Source organism: Cynocephalus volans, chromosome 11 (assembly GCF_027409185.1).
Source record: "Cynocephalus volans isolate mCynVol1 chromosome 11, mCynVol1.pri, whole genome shotgun sequence".
In the NCBI taxonomy this organism is placed as follows: Eukaryota; Metazoa; Chordata; class Mammalia; order Dermoptera; family Cynocephalidae; genus Cynocephalus; species Cynocephalus volans.
The window spans coordinates 68,888,330-68,905,871 of NC_084470.1; the positions used below are offsets into that span (position 1 = coordinate 68,888,330).

At 41.4% G+C, this 17,542-nt stretch overlaps 1 protein-coding gene and 1 pseudogene across 5 annotated transcripts in view; both read right to left on the reverse strand.

Moving 5' to 3' along the window:
• FHIT (fragile histidine triad diadenosine triphosphatase) overlaps positions 1-17,542 on the reverse strand; it is a 1,434,235-nt gene that overhangs the window by 89,478 nt on the left and 1,327,215 nt on the right. The window lies entirely within an intron of this gene.
• Positions 9,025-10,219, reverse strand: LOC134390855 (archaemetzincin-2-like; annotated as a pseudogene).

Sequence of the window (17,542 nt, forward strand, 5' to 3'; positions counted from 1 at the left end):
CCTATTTTGCAGGTTCACTATCCCAGAGGGATTGTGAACTGAGATCTGAAGATCAACTGGCAACAGAACCTGACCTGCAAGACTGCAGTCTCTTTGTACTGGCCGCGAAACAGGTGTGTGGAACCGTCCCTCAGCATTGCACAGGAAGAGCATTTTTAGTACAGTTTCCTGCTTTGTGGCTACTGCAACATTCGGTGTCGGAAGAAAAACAAATTCAGGAGCTACAATAGGAACAGCCCTAGAAATCATCCTCCAGCCTTTTAAAGGTACTAAAAAGCTTTGTTTCGTATTCATGTCAGCTTTGAGAGCAACATATGAAGTCAATCCCATTGATTTCGTTCACGAGAGTTTTCTTTCAATCCAGGTTCCTCTTTTTTCCCAATACTCCTTATTTTACTAGCAGGAAATAAGGCTGCAGAACACTGTCAGAGAGCCAGTACCTATTTTCTATTAGCTGAGGTTGAGAGCTTCTGGGGGACTCCAAAATAGGACAGAAAGGAAGGAATGAAAGAAAGAAGGAAGAGGGGGAGGGAGGGAAAAAGGGAGAGAAAATGGAAAGGGAGGAGGGAGGGAGGGGAAAAGGAGGGAAGACGGGAGGGAGAAACGACACAGATAGAGTGTGGACACCCAGAGCTCATGATTCTGAGACTAGTGCTAAGGGGATTTGCAATAGGACAAGAGGACACATACTGAGAGGAATGCACTGTTTTAAAAGCTTGTGTAAATTCTGGGAAGAAAAAAAAAAAAGAGGTCTTTGATCCACTCCAAAGAGGGAGACAGGCAACTTCAAAGCAGAATAACAATCTCCCGCACTTTGCCCTGCTTTAAGTACATGGAGCATCGTGAATCAGCCTCCCCTGCTCAGCCTGGCACGCAGCTGCCGCAGACCAGACACACAATCAGACTCACGTCTCCGTTAGCCTTCCCGGGAACGTGGCATGTGCAAGGTCTGAGAATATAAATACACGAGGCTGCCCGCTCCTAAGTGAGGTTAATTGACTGATGTGGAAGGAAACTCTACCTTGAGCAGATACTGCTAAATACCAGCTTCCCCTGCGAGCTTCAAAGGCAGGAGGGTGGCTTTTTCTCTCCTTGATCCTACCAGTCGTTCATGGTAAGATATATCTAAATAATATCCTAGGAGGTAGAAATGTGATCTACTCAAAGTCTCCCTCTCAATCTCTAAAATAAATTTCAGGGGGGATTTGTTTGCCATTCAGAACATGTCCAGGCAGCCCTTTATAAAAAGTGACATTTGCTTTTATTGAACACAACAGATCTGTTTCTGTGAGCACCACAAGCATAACTGGGATTTGTTTTTACTGGTTGCCCCCAGGAGACAGCCAGTCCCCTGGATGAAGGAGCTTAGGTGTGAGGTCCGTTTCACTCACTCACCCTCTCCTTAAACAGCACTGGTCACCTGCACAGAGTTCTAGGGAGATGAGTCTTCCCCAAAGCAAAGACACATGAGAATGTTCCCTTCCCAGCTGCCCCTGATGAAAGAAACGAGATACCTCATCAGCACAGATGTCACATCAGCCCTTGTTTTCTTATTTTTTGTAATGACTAGTTTGTGTCAGAGTCAATAAAAATGGCAATGTAGAGAACAGAGATTTAAAAAAAAAAAAAAAAAATCCTGGAGAATTCTCCTGGTTATTTTAAAAATATTGTCTCTGTTGACTTGAAGTGGTGTAAAAACAGTTCCATATGCTGTATTTCTTTTTCCTGTTGTATCTTATAGTTTAAACATAGATCTTTAATCGGATACAACTTCTGTTAACAATATGGCCTGCTGGGTTAGCAAAGGAATCGTTCTTTTCTTACAGGCTCTGGCTTTGGGCTGGTTGCTAGCAGACTTGGGTGCCTTGCTCACATTTAATTGTGGAAAGCATTATGCTCTCACATTCTTTGCCAATCCTTTCTGAAACACAGACCTAAATTATATACTGATTTCTTTAGGTTCTTGCCTGGTTTGGTCCAAAATTCCTGATCTTAGCAACTGTGTCTCTGTTATTTCACATGAGATAGTATGTCTGTATTTCCTATTTCTTTGTGAAAAATATTACCAGTGCTACTTAACTTTTTCTTGAAAAATTATTCTAATTTATGCAGATTAATTTATTTGTAAATTTGTATAGTAAAACTTTAAAGACAAGATTATAATCACCTTTGACCACCCTGCCCCAGTCCTGGTCCCCTCCTTAAAGGTAACAGTAATATCTGATCAGCTCATGTTCTTTCAGACATTTTCTGTATATTTGCACGCATCTAGGTACACAGTCGTATGTCTTGTTTTCGTCGCTACTGTCATTACATAAATGGAATCATACCATAGAATGGATGATTTATCCACCACCCACTGCTTTGTTAATGGATGCTATGGTCTGACTGTGTCCCTCCAAAGTTCGTGTCGAACCTAAGACTCAATAGATAGTATTAGGAGGTGGGGTCTTTAGAGAATCAATTAAATCATGAGGGCTCAGCCCTCATGAATGGAATCGGTGCCCTTATGGGAGTGCCCTGGTCCTTTTTCCTTCTATGTGGACACAACCTTCATCTCTTCCTCCACATGAGGGTGCAACAAGAAGACACCATCATGGAAGAAAAGAGCAAGCCCTTACCAGACATGGAATCTACTAGTGCCTTGATTGTGGACTCTCCAGCCTCTAGGACTGTGGGAAATAAATCTCTATTATTTATAAATGACCCCATCTAAGGTATTTTGTTATAGCAACAGGAATATACTAAGACAATGAATATACTTTCCCTGTTAATTTGCTGAAAGCTAAGGTTTCATTTCAACATTTACTAACCAAACCAGCCTGTAGCAGTAGAAAGAACACAAGACTGGGATTTTAGTCCAACTCCACCTCTAATTTCGAAGGTGGCCTTGGGCAAGTGATTGTTTCCTTTGGGCCAACATCTCCTCAGCTGTTAGAGGAGTGGGCATGGGCACTGGGTCACTTAATCAGGCACAACCCCCAGTAGTAAGGGCAGGCCTCTCGTACTGCACTACGAGTCACTTAATAGACACATGTTTAATGCCAAATATGTGTTGATATTTTCTATGATCCTAATGCCTCTACACTTAGAATTATGCATGTTTCACAGGAATCACTGGAACCACCAGACTCTAATTAGAGGTCACTGATGGTGGACAGTGGAGCCTACAGATACATTTTCTCTGAGTCATGCATAGGTTTTCATAATTAAATTAGTTATCGATATTTTAAAATCAGAAGATTTCACAGAAAAATGCAGTTTTCTGACTTTTGGAAAAAAGCCATACTTGGCAACACTAGAGAATATACATCCGGGTGAAGAAAAGTTACTGATGTGTAAAAAAGATGGGATCTCTCAAGCTTTAGAAAGAACCTGGTGGTGACCCTGACAATGGGGTGAAGCAGAGAAAGGCTAGAAACAGTAACAATCCAGAGTGCTTAATGAGGGTCTGCATAAGTATAATTCAGGGAAATTCCCCCACCCACTTCTCTAAACTTTCTCTAGCATTCCCAGTTCTCCTTTTCTGCTATATTTTTTCTCCCTGTCACCTTCACAGGCCATCTGATATGCTGTGTATTTTACTTATTTTGTTTATTTATCTTATTTATTTTGCTAATTTATTTATACCTTTGTCCCCCATTCCAATGTTAGCTCTATGAGAGCAATAATTTCTGCCCATTTTATTTACTTTCCAATTCCAACATTAAGAATGCCTGCTATGTAGTAGCACTCAAAAAATATTTATTGAATTCATGGGGGGTAAAAAAAAAAAAAAGGGAAGAAAGGAAGCTGCAAGCAATTAGCTGGAGTTTATACTAGTTGCTGTTTTTACATGGGGCCACTGTCACTGCAGTCCCCTTTACTCATTCAAGTTTCCCTCCTGGCTGTCCCTTGAGGTATTTGAGCTTGAGCACTGACTCTAGAGTCCCTTTTTGAGATATACTTAAGTAGTTGACCAGGAATCAGCCCTCAGAGGGGAAATGCTCAACAGCAGGGCTGGGATTGGGGTGAGGTGGGAGGCAGAATGTAAGGCCCTGGGTCCCTCATTCTGAGGGAAGCTCTTACTATCAGGGTCAGTGTAGTGGATTGAATTATGTCCCCCCCCAAAAACTCACTGAAGCTTGAATTGTGTCCCCCAAGTTTTAGGTATTAGAAACTTAGCCCCACTGTGACTGTTAAGAGGGTGGGAAATCCTACTTATGGTAACTAAAAGGTGGAGCCTTGAAGAGGTGATTAGATTGTAGGACCACACAGTACTGAACGGATTAAAAATGGTGGTTAGGAGCGTGGTTCTGAGGGCTTTAAAAGAGAGAGAGGAGAGTCTGTTTTTCTTTCTCTGCTCCACCATTTTTGCAATGTGATACTCTGCCATCACTGAAGTTACCACCAGGTCCCTCACCAGATGCATTCCCTGGACTTTGGACTTCCTAGCCTCCGAATCTGTAAGCAATAAATTTCACTTTCTTTATAAATCACACAGTTCCGTGTATTTTATTAAAAGTAACAGAAACGGACTCATACAGTCGTGCAGGTGCAAGGCTGGCAGTTGCATGACCCTGAGAAAAAGTTCTTCTTTAAAGTGTTGAGGCCTAGGTGCCTCAATTGCTTCCCTCTGGACCCAGCCCTATCGAGCAGAACTGGCACACAGACAGGCACAACTCAGACACAGATCCTTTCCTTCTTGGTGCTAGGCACAGTGAGCCAGAGATGTTTCTTTCCTTAAGGAGAATCACAGTCTAGAATGGGAGACATCCATGTATAGAGCTAATAATGAAAAGCTAATAAATTAGCTAATAATAATAAATAAATTACAAAGGCAGAGTAGACAAGAAGGAGAGAAATTTAGCTGGAGTATGAGAGGTGAGATTCTTGGAAGAAGCCATATTAGAAAAGGGCCAGAGAAAAGTGAATAGAATTCCTTGAGCTGCAGAAGAGGAAGGAAGGACAATGTATGCACATGTAGTTATCTGTGCAAAGGCTTGCAGGATGGGCATGCACAGAGGCTCAGAGAATAGCAGATACCATCTGGTAGACAGAAAATGTGGAATGCATGGGACCATATGGTTGGAGAAGAGGCTGGACAAGTGGGTTAGGGCAAGAATATGAAGAACACTACTTGCGCATTTACCAGGCTGATATGTTTTACTTTGATACACCACTTGGTCAGTGTTTCCCAGGGCATTATCCTCAGGCAAGCTTCTCAGAATCATCCAGGATGGTTGCTAGCATATTGATACCTGGGTGCCACTGCAGAACCTATTGGATCTCTAGGAGTACAGTTCAGGAATTCACTTTCTTAAATGAGTCCTCCAGGTGATTCTTATCCCACTAACATCTGAGAAGCATGTCTTTAAAGGCTATTTATTCTCAAACAGGTTTGTTAACCTGAATTACCTGAAAGAGCTTTAAAAATATGAGCATGACCAGGTCCCAGTGCACTACAGTGACTCTGAACCATAGCCAGGACTAAGATTGGCAACACTGGCTAAAAAAGAGTTGTTGACATGTAAGCGAAAGGGACTGTTTGTGTTTTACAAGAGGGTTGGGCAAGCTACGTCCCTGGACCAAATCAGGCTTGCCACCTATTATTATAAATAAAGTTTTATTGGAACACAGCAATGCTCATTTGTTCACATATTGTCTAAGGCTGTTTTTGTGCTATAATGGTAGAGTTGAGTAGGTTCTACAGAGACTTTATGACCCAAAAAGCCTAATGTATTTATCACTGGTCTTTTACAAATACTTGCATTATCATTGACCAAGGCAAGGATCATGAAAGAAAAGAAGATGTTTATTGAAGGCGAGGAGGATCCAAGTGAGGGACTTTCTAAATTCAAAGTGTGGATAAAAATGTCCAGGAAGCAATTGGAAATATGAATATAACATTCAGGAGAGAGATGGGGCTGAAGATGAAGACTTGGGGCACCATCTTAGAGATGAGAACAGGTTTCATGTAAGTAGATCAAACTAGTGAGGGAAAAACAGAGACAAGTGGGTTGAGGAAGAAATTCTGAGAAACCCCAGCAGTTAAGGGGTTGGCAATGGAATAAACCTGAGAAGGAGGAGTCAGAAGGGTGGAAGAAAACAAACATAAATAATATTTGTGGAAGCAGAAGCAAATGATGTTGGCTTTTGGAGGTGGTCTTGCTGGGCTCTGGAGATTGGGTGCCTCCTGTTGGCTTTCTGTGGCGGCTTCCATGGAAAACACCCTACAAGTGTCATCTGCAAGGAGACAGCAGCATTTTGCCTCTTGATGTGGTTTCCTCACACCCACCCCTTGGAAGTGCAATATGCTTTTCCCACACAGCAGTTGGAATCCTAGCTGGACTCACCCCTGCTTTGCAGAGTTCTCCTTGGTTCAGCTCCCACAGTGCCTGGTAGTGCAAACAAGGCTTAGTCACCAATGCCTGGCACCCAGTAGCCATTAAGTCAGCCCTGCCATGTACCAACCACCAAAGCATCTAGTGCCAAGGTCAGAGCTGTTTCCTTTGCTTCTGATTCTCAGAATTATTTTCTTTCTATATTTGGGGGGAGAAAGAGAGAGAGAGAGAGAGAGTAGGAGCAAAGGAGGGAAGGGGAGAGAGAGAGTTAAAGAACAAGGGAGAGAAAAAGAATGGGAAGAATAGAGGGAAAGCATAGAAACTGATTAGAAGAGGAGCCTGGGCCCATGCACTGAGTATCTGACATGCCACTGGCTGGGTAATTTTGAGAGCTGATGTATACGGAAGGCAACAGTGTATGTACAGTAGGTGTCCAGCATGACACCTGACACATATTAAACACTCAGTACATGTCTGCCATATCTACATTTTTGAATAGCAGAGAAAGTAGGCCAGGCTCTGAACTGATAAACCCTCTGATAATTTTCACACAGCCATGCAGTAAAACTTATGTTCAACAAACAGGGGGAATTCCATATGACACAATGTTCTTTTTGCATTCTTAGTGGCAAGAGTATTTAGCTTGGGTGAAACTGGATACTTCAAAAGTAGTCACTTGCTAAAGGGAGAAGTGAGCCCACCTTCTCTTAGGTAGATGTGGCGAGAAATACTGTGAAGATATAGTGTGTTAAATCAATATGCTGAAAGTAGTTTAAACATCCAGTGATGGTTTCCAGCTTTTAATTTTTCTCTGTCCTCATTCCTCTTGTCTTTTCAACCACTCCTTCCTTAAACCTTCCACCCATTCCTCTCCCCATCCCCACTGTGGTGAAATAATTCCTTGTGGGTATCTTCTCTCAGCCTTTGCACACTTTCCCCGTTGGGAAGCTTTGCTGTTGGGATTAGCCAACTAGCTCTGCAAAGGGGCTTTCAAAGAACTTTTGAAATCTGCAGTGCTGTGTATGTTTTGGTAAAATGAAGCAAAGGTTTTGTTTGTTTGGTTGGGCTTGCTGTTTGAAGTGTAGAAGTCTCCCTCAGGGGCCTCCTTCTATCTTCTGACGGGCACCTCGAGAGCACCCCTTCCTGCTGACTTGCAGAGGGTTTGATTCTTTTTCAATAGTGCATATGCTGCTGTATTATTGTCTGCTTGCTTTAGTTCATATTTCTTCTCCACATGGATTTTCTATGAAGATCCTCCCTACTTGTTTGATCTTTAATTTCAGACCTTGTCATTTTCTTTTGCAGTGTGCTTTTTTTCTTATAGACGTTTGCTTTGGCAGAACAACTTCCTATGGGCCTCGGTGGTGTTAATGGCACTTTCATTTATTATCGTACACAACTTCAATTTCTAGGAGGACAGTTGAGTTCTGTTATGGTTCAGAGAGAAATAAATCCTCTTGCCACTTTGGCCATTTTATTTCACTTCTGTGACCTCGGAGAAGGAGAGAGAAGCTGAGAACACTGGCCACACCTGTCTGTGAAGATTTCTCCATTATCAATTTGTTCCTCAGCCTGGTATTGAACACTCAGAAAAATGCTTCGGCTCTCTCATCTAAGTCATTGTTTCTGCAGAATAATAAAACTATTTCTAAGGCACAGGCAGTTTAAAGATCAGGCTTTGAAAGAAGGCCTCAGTTTATCTAACACATCACTGAGGGTCATGGTTCCCATGACGGCTGTGGCTGGAGAAGGGGTACAATGCAGTTTACTGAGCCTCCTGTTGTCCCCGGGAATCATTCACCCAATCTTCCCTGGGCTCGGCTTTGAAAGCCCCCTCCCCCCCAACTAGAGCTGGCAGTCTGAATTCATGCAGCTTCTGAATCCCAGCACAAGAAATTTAGATATTCCTATTGATTTTATAATGGTCATTTTCATGGCCATTTTATATCCATCTGTCTATCCATCTATTCATCTGTCCATCCATTCACCCACCCAACGATCCGTCCATCCATTTATGCATCTATCCATCATCAGTAGTAATATCCCCAGGGTTGCCTCCTTGCTTAAAACAAGAAATCTTGACTGTTGAAAATGCATTTCACTACTCTGCCATAGTTTTGAGCATCCTCCCCAAACACGAATCCTTAGGCTATCTCTAGTTTAATTCCACAGTATATTTCCACATCCAGAATAAGGGAGAGTGTGTTCACATCTTACTCACTTACTGTCTTCTATCCTGATCACCCTGCTTTAAAACTGTAATATACTTCCCTTCTTCAGCAAATCCCATTGCCCTTAATCTGTTTTTCATTTTTCCATTGTACTTATCACCTCCTAGCCTAACATTAATGCATTTACTTACATTTATGGCTTATGAGCTGTTTCAAGAATGTGAGCTTCATGGGGGTAGGGATTTCTGTCTACTCACCGATGTATCCTAAGTGTGTGGCAACATGGTAGGTGTTTATTAAGTATGTGTTTTACTAAATCTTAGGCTCTAAAAGGAAATGACCCTGCAGAGCAGCTTCTCAATACTCAGAGTATTTCTTAACCTCTATACTGGTATCGTAAGCAAGACAATTCTTCAGAGTGTCAGTCTCATATATGCTCCAGGACATCCCACGTGCCTGGACCCTGCCCGCCAATTGCTAGTAGTGCCCCCTATCATCAAGGTAACATTTAAAAACACCCCTGCACATCTTCAAATCCCCCTTATGGCTCCAACAAGGCTTTGCTTGATAACTACCTCAAGTCTTAGAACAAAACCTTTTTTAAGTGTGCAAGTATTTATTTTAATTACTCCTATTTGAAGGTTCTCATTTTGAAGAACAGCAAAGCATTTTATCATCCACTCTTTCCCTTCCTTAAAGGCTTCAACGGGTTTCAGCAAATTTGTGTCATCCGCACGACTGCATTTTGGAGTTACTCCAGGTGCACCAGCAGATTCATCATCAATCCACTTCACCAGCACTTTGTACCTTCCTACAATGTGGAAGCCAACTGCACACTGCAACTTACATGAGCAGATAGGGCCAAGGATTAGAGGGCGTCCATCAGCTTCCTCTAGGTGGTCGGAGCCCTGCATTAGACATGTGAGACACTGGCGATGTCTAGTCCAAATAAATGTCCAATCTTATGAGTTAAAATCTTACAAGATCGAAGCAGCAAAACACTAGTTATTTCAGGAATACAACAGTTATCAAAAGCTGAATAGTCACTTGAAGATATTTTCTGGAGCTTCCTCACATTTCCTTCCCAGCGCGAGCTATAAAAATCACTGCCATACCTGGCAAAGCTGAATGTCCCCACACCACCTGTCAAAGAGGCCTGTCCAAGGACAAAATTCCAGGAGTCTCCTGGGTAAAGATCAATCATTGTTATCCCCATGATGCAGAAGGCATCTTCAGGTTTCTTCTTTTTTAAGAACTTCAGGATGTGCCCTGTATGACTTTGTAGGTTTTTTGTGTTATCATTGACTCTAAAGGAACACCCATTTGCAGAAACAGGAATCAGTTCCAGGAGTTTTACTGTCAAGCCCTAAAAAATGCTTCCCAGTAGCTCTTGAGTCATTTAATATTTTCTTCACTGGTAATTATGGTGTTTCCTAGAGATCCAATGGACTATATATAAATACTATGTTTATTTGGAGTGGGTGTCTTTCTGTAAGGATCATTGAAAAGCTGTTCAAAGTTTTGGGGAGCCTCAGGATGGGTGGTGATCCAACCTGATTGTGAATGTAGGGTAATGGGTCCTAAGAGATCACTGGCTGGCTGGAAGGCTTCATTCATTAAATACTGTTCCCCAGTACCTAATTTCTCATCTAGTGACACAAGTGCTGAGTTATTTGAGATGAGAGTTGTTTTTAATGTCTGTTCAGAGCACCGTGATGTTTGCATAATGAGAGATCTCTCCCATTCATATCGTGTTCCTATGTCGAGGTTTCATCCTTCCATTTGAATAGGTCAAACGAACATTCTACTGCGAGGCTTTATAAAGATGGAAGGCTCCCACTGAAGTTTATACTTTACAGGTACGGGCATGTCTGGGCCAGGATGGAAAAGTGCTGTGGGCAGTGACCTCACCCCCGACAATCCTCCACACCATCCATCTGCCTCCCGCAGCAGCCACCCCTCCGTGCATCCAAAACCATTTTTTTTTTTTTGTCTTTTTCCGTGACCAGCACTCAGCCAGGGAGTGCACTGGCCATTCCTATATAGGATCCGAACCCGCGGCGGGAGCGTCGCCGTGCTCCCAGCGCTGCACTCTCCCGAGTGCGCCACAGGCTCGGCCCTCAAAACCATTTTTTTACACTGAGGTTCCACTTAGCAGATAATTAGTCCATCTTATGGCATCTCAGGGGCCTTCTCAGAGATGATATGCTTTCCTTCCTATATGTCTCACTCAGCAGATTTCAAAATCCTTTCACATAAAGACAGTGATATTCTAGAGTAAAATTCAGCTGTCAAATATGCCTTTTATGTCAGTCATTAACAAGCCCGTAAACCAATGCTTACTAAGTGCTTCTAAGCCTGACTCCATGCTGTGCAGTGTACATTTTAAAGTGCAGATGCGACTACACCCACTGAAACTGTGCAAGTGCAGGACTATTTGAGGTCAGCATCTGATCTAAGCCTTCCTTACATTGTAGGCAAAAGCTAGGCACTACAGTCAGAGAAGAGGTTTGACTGATTTCTTTTCGCTGGTCTGTTACTCAACTGAGATGGACAAACTGCTGAGTTAAATTGGAATAACACAGTCCAAGAGAATGACATCTAAAGTCAGAGATGGCAACAATAACAGACATTTCTATGACAGAACATCAACAAATAATTACCGATTGTCTGCTGGATACAAACTACTGCGCTACAGGACATCAAAAGGTGTGGTTAACATGGCATCAAATGTCATTCTGCTGGGTGACAATGAAATACATGTACAAATACCAATATTCACATAAATGCCAATACTGAGAGCAGCCATACTAAGTGTTTTATGTGCATTATTTCATTTAATCATTGACATGGAAACTACAGGTATCCCTATTTTACAGATGAGGAACTTGAAGCTCAGAGAAATAAAGGGACAAGATCACTCAGCCAGGAAGTGGTGGGGCCAATGCATAAACGCAAGTTTGTCTAAGGCCAAAGGGTCTTTACTACCATGTGATAAATTTCATTTTTCAATTGAAATTTTCAGTTTTCATCTACTTCGGTTGTACGGGCACAAATATACAGAATATATATTTTAAAACTTTCTTTAAAGTAATGTGTGTTGGACTGCTCTCTACAATCTGCCCCATCTAAGCCTTTACAGTTCAAATCCGTCACTCTCTGCAAATTTGACATTTGATCATAAATTGCTCGTCTTGACATGAGCCACAACACCCCATATTAAAGAAGCACTTAGAGATCCATCTCTGTTCCAGTTCAAGAGACTTATGTAAGAGTCCTTTTGATCTTTCCTAAAATTAAAATGAAAGGCCACACTCAGGCAATATCATAGAATAACAAAAATGTTCAATTCTGTGAAAACGGTAGAGACAGAACTGATTATTTGATATTTAAGGCAAAGAAATAGTTGTTTCATCTGATTTTTCATTTTGAACTCTACTGTCAGACTATGATTCTTATTTCTGTTTTTATAGTTTTTAAAAATGATCATCAAAAACAAGAAATAAGAAAAACAAACCCCACATATTCTTATACTCCAGGATTGAAGATATTTTCCCTTTGGCATGTACCCTAATAAGTAGGAAAATCTAAAACGAAAGTTACTGTGTTGCTTCAGTAACTTCTAAGAAATCAATACAGTTCTGGTTTTCTGCTATAACTCTCAAACAACATTTGATGTATCTCTTAGTCACTGACACTTTCTTTACACTCTGAAGTAAAGTTATACCAGACTACAGATGATAAAGTACAGTTATTTGAAGTTTGCATTTTAAAGAGAGATGCACAGTTCTCAGACAGACACTAGGTATGACATGTTCACATAGACTTCACCGAGCACTGGGCCAAATTCCATTCAGTCTTTGAGCCAAGAAAATTAACTCACCGCTCATTAAAAAATAGTATTTCCACCATGGCATACCCTTGGTTAAGGCAAATTTATGAAAAAATATCTTTCTAATTCTACATGTGATTCTTTAAAAGTAAGTAGCTTGCACAAAGCCCATTCTAGAGTGACAGAAGAAGCATCTGCTCTATGATATTGGGGGACCTGATCACACCTCTCAGCATTGGACAGATCATCTAGGCAACAAATCAACAGAGTAACCATTACTCTTTCAGAAGGAGAGAAGAAATCTAAGGTTATCAGTGGTGGGAGCGGGGAGGGAAAGGGGGATAGGGAGAGATTGGCCAAGGGGCATAAAGAATAAGTACTATTTGTAACAATATGCATACTAGTAATATTGATTTGATCAACATATGTCAACATTGAATCCCCAAAATATGTATAATCAATTAAGATTCAATAAAAATAAATACATTTAAAAAAATAAATAAATAAAATAAAAGTAAGTAGTTTGTTGAGTTTTGTACTTTTTTTTAAGGAGCTGAGGGTTTTTTAAAACCAATGGCCATGCATACACACACACACATGCACACATGTGCACACGCACGCACACACACGTGTACTTCAAAAAATTCATGGAAAAATGGAATTAAAAGATAATATGAATCTTTCCATGAACTTTTTGAAGTACCCTTGTGTGTGTGTGTGTGTGTGTGTGTGTGTGTGTGTGTGTGTGTGTGTGTGTGTGTGTGTATACATGTACATATATAATCACCAAGTCCCTTAGGTAGTAAGACAAATTTACTCAAAAAACTAATTTTATGTTGGGTAAACTTTCCAAGGAAGGAGGAAAATTTTGTGTTTCAAAGGTTCTCTAGTTTAAACACAATGCCTGTGAAGAAACAACCATTAAAAGATAAATAGTAGATTCAGAATTATGTTTATTTACATGTATATGGTAGCCACTGTATACCAAGAAGAAAGTGATGGCTCATTACAATGATCACCCTAAGTTGCAAAAATAACATGGAACTAACAACATAAATTTAAAACTGGGGACAGTGATATGAAGTCAGTTGAAGCAATGTCTGCAAAATTTAATTTTTTCTACTGCCTTGGCTTCTGAAAAATTTTTTTGTTCTGTATGAATCCAAGCACATCTAATTAAAGGATTCATATTTGCAATTTAAGATCTCAGTCAAGGGAGGATAAGCATGTGATTTTCTTAGGGTTCATCAGTGTTTACGGGCCTCTAGATTCCCACATCTCAGCCCCAGCAGCAAGAGAATGTGAGAGACCTGGGAGCCCTCAAACTTCAAAATCAGATCTGCAGAGAAAACATGTAAGTCTCAGCCAGGAGAGTCTACACCTCCTTTTTCTCCCATATTGCCTTGGTTATAGCACTTTCAGCTTGCATGATATGAAAATTTTCACTATTGATGCAAAATGGAATTGATTAAGAAGTATGGAAGAGACATTTACTGTTCTATGAATATCCATGGGCTCTATTCCATTTCCAGTCCTTGCAGATAAGTGAGCCCACTCTGACCAGTTCTGGCCAAGTGAGACCACACTGACCAGTTCTGGCCCACTCTGATCAGTTCTGAGTGAAAGTGCTACATTAAGAACCAGAGCATCTAAGAACCAGCACGTGAATTTCCAGCTCTCTCTTTCTTTGCCTTAATGACGTGGAGGTACATGTCCAGATGTCAGAATTATACAATCCAGAAGACTGGATCCCTTGCAAGGGAGCTTGTAAGGGACTTGGCCCTGGAGAGCCACCAGTCCCTCCACATAGTTTGTGTGAGTGCAAAATGAACTTTATGTGTTAGTTATGCTACTAAAATGAGGGAATGTTTTACCCAGAATAGCCTAGTTTACTGACATAACCTACATCAAATGCTAAGATAAGCAAAGTAATCAGAAGCTAGAATAAGATACAAATGCTAAACTACAAATATTTATTTTTGTACCTACTCCATTGCAGGAACTCTAGAAAACCAATTAGACGATCTACATTCCAAGGGGAAAAGAAAATTCTAGGGAATTTTTCATTTGGGGTAACAGCTGGGAATAAATATATAACTTCCACTGGAACATTTTCAGGCACTCAGAGATATCCTTAATGCTAAGTAGGTGCATAATTGGTTGCCTGTTTAGGGACTCTGAAATGTGCCACATCAAAACTGTTTCCTGAAAATGTTACATTGCAATTCAAAAAGCAATCAGAGGTTGCTGAGAAATCTCTGGGATTTTGCAGTGTGCAGTTTTCCCCCAACAGGCCTAAAATTAATCATTCCAGGAAAAACATTCCAATTGTCTCATTCTTCCATAGTCTAAATACTAAATGTGACATCATAATTCTGCAGACATAAATTCCCTCATTATCTGTGGACCAAGTCAACCACAGCATAGACAGCACCCAGCAGACATCCGAGTGGGGCCTTTTGCAAAGGAATAGTGCCAGCCCTCAAAAGGACAACCAGTTAAGCACTCCAGGAGGCTGTGATCATGCACAGTAGCCAACTTTTATAATTGGGTCATTTGTTCATTGGGAGATTTATACAGAACGTGGACTCAAGACTGGTGCTCTCAGAAGAGCACACCTGCTTCCCCCTGGCTGTACAGTGAAGAAGGATGTGTGTACTTGCATTGTGATCCTAAAGAAACACTGATTTGAGCTGTAGTTCTGTGTTATTGCAGGAAGCATGGTGTCTAAATATTAAGAGCATGGTTCTGGAGCCAGCCTACCTTGGCAGAAAGACTTACCCTACCTTTTCCTAATTATGTGACCCTGGCAAGTTATTAACCTCTATGCACCTTAGTTACTTCACCTGTAAAATGTGGGGTTGGGGGGAGTCATGACCCTACCTACCTCTTCGGGTTCTTGTGAAGAAGTTCTTGAGAAGAGCTCATGTGGTGTACCTGGCACAGAAAAGGCATTCACTGATAACTATTCATAACCATTTATGTTGTAAAGCATTCCTGATATGAGACAGAGACACATTATTGATATCATTATCATTATCATTGTCTATGATGATGGTGATGATATGATGATGACGATAGTAATAATAACCACTTATTGAGGGCTGACCATGTTCTTGCCACTCAGCGCTTTACGTGGATTATCTCACTGAATCCTCAGGACAACTATTTAGACTATCATTATCTCCTTTTGATGGATAGACATTGAGACGTAGAAACATACAGAAGCTTGCCAAAATCAAAAAGGTAATGAAGCCAGAATAGAAGCCAACCACTCTGATCCCAAGAGCCTGTGCCCTTAGTCAGTACCCTATATCTCAGCATTTATGCAAACACAACCATAGCCATTAGTTGTTCCTCCACTGACTCAGCCCCATGCCATGGGTCTGTTTTTCCCAGATGGAAGCATAGGCTAACTTAAGATACCTCAGTGTCAGCAGCAAAAACTGCTAGAGAACTACAACTCCTGAGTACCCAGCCTCCTGAATAAGCTCGGGAATCAGTATAATAGGGGATGGGGATTCTGTTTGGAAGTAACCTGTATCCAGGCCAGTTAAGGTAGAAGGAGGTGGCTGTGCAAAATGAAAACAACAAAAAAATCTTCCAGAGAGCCGGGTGGTGCAGGGAGAGCTTAAAGGGTATTGCTCCCTTTTATTCCTGGCCTGGGACTCTGTGGCCAAAAGCTGACGAGGTATATATGGCAGCCATGGACAGCAGGGCAAATGGTGACTCTCAACTGTTAGCTCTATTTCCCCTAAGCAGCTGGGTATTTAACCTGTTATCCCTCCAATTGGGTATATTCTCTTCTTCCCTCCACCTGGGTAAATTAACCCGTTGTCTCCTTACCCAGTGACCCACATGCTCCCCTGATGTGCACTGTATGGGAGCCTGTACTATTTGGTTCACAGATTCTGAGTTCATGCTGAGTCCAGCTTTCCTCTGGCATCTCTCCCTTGCTGAGGAAAACGTGACTGGCCGGCCTTCACCACACTGCATGCTTTATTTCTTCCTGTCTTTTGGAAGAAGTGTGATTTGTGGGAACCACTTCATGCCTATATTAGAGTTAGAGTATTGAGCAGTGTCCCCTCTGTTTCAGGAGCCATGGAAGCAAATCAAGAGGCAAAAGTAACTTCTAGATCTTCCCAGTCACTTTTCAACCATCGAATCACAGAGAGGCTTATGTTCTTTAACTTAACCCCTACCTCATTGTGGTAGGTTGTATAATTTTCCCCAACTATTCCTGCTCTAAAAAGATTATACATCCCTAGCTTATCTGTGGTATCACACCACATCATCAGGCTTGGCCACGTGACTTTGTTTGGCCAAAGGAATGTAAGCAGACCTGAAATATCCATGTCCACGCAGGAGCTTTAAGTGTAATTGCAAGGCTTTTCAGTTTTGCAAACCTCCTTCATGTGTGTCCTCTGCAACAAGAACAGCACGGTCAGATGAGAGCTTCTCCTTCAGCTTGAGTCTTAGAATAAGAGACACATAGAGCAGAGCCAAGCAGAGCCACTGCCAACCATAGACTCATGAGTGAGAAATAAATATTTGTTTATTTAGGGATGTTTTTTACTGCAGCCAAGGTTAATACACAAATTATTCAACAACAAAAGCTCAGCCACAACTTATATTCTCAAGTGAATCTGGGCATACTAGCGTTGTCCTCCTTATCATGGAGTGAAAGTCTATTTATGTATGAAGTCAACAGGCAAGGGCAGGATCCACAAATGTGTAAGTAAGAGCCCTGATGCCTTTGAGTCCCTGAATCCAGCTGTGCCTGAAGACCCAGTGCTGGATATGTGGTTATGTGAGCTAAGACATTTCTCTTCTGTTTGTGCTAGGGTGGATTAAGTTTCTCATCTGGTTTAAATGAATATTGACTTATATCATGCCTCTTCACTCTTTTGCAATGATACTTGTTGATGTCTGGAGCACATATATATTAAATAACAGAAATTACATGGGGTAAGTTATACTGGGGTATAAGTCAATATAATTGAATGAGTCTGTTGTGGGTTTAATTGGGTTTCTCCTCCATCCCCAACTCCATAAAGGTATGTTGAAGTTCTGATCACTACTATCTCAGAATGGGACCCTATTTGGAAACAGCAGTGCAGATGTAATTAGTTAAGATGAGGTGACACTGGAGTAGGGTGGGCCTCTAAATTTACGTGACCAGTGTGCTGATAAGAAGATAGTCACGTGAAGACATA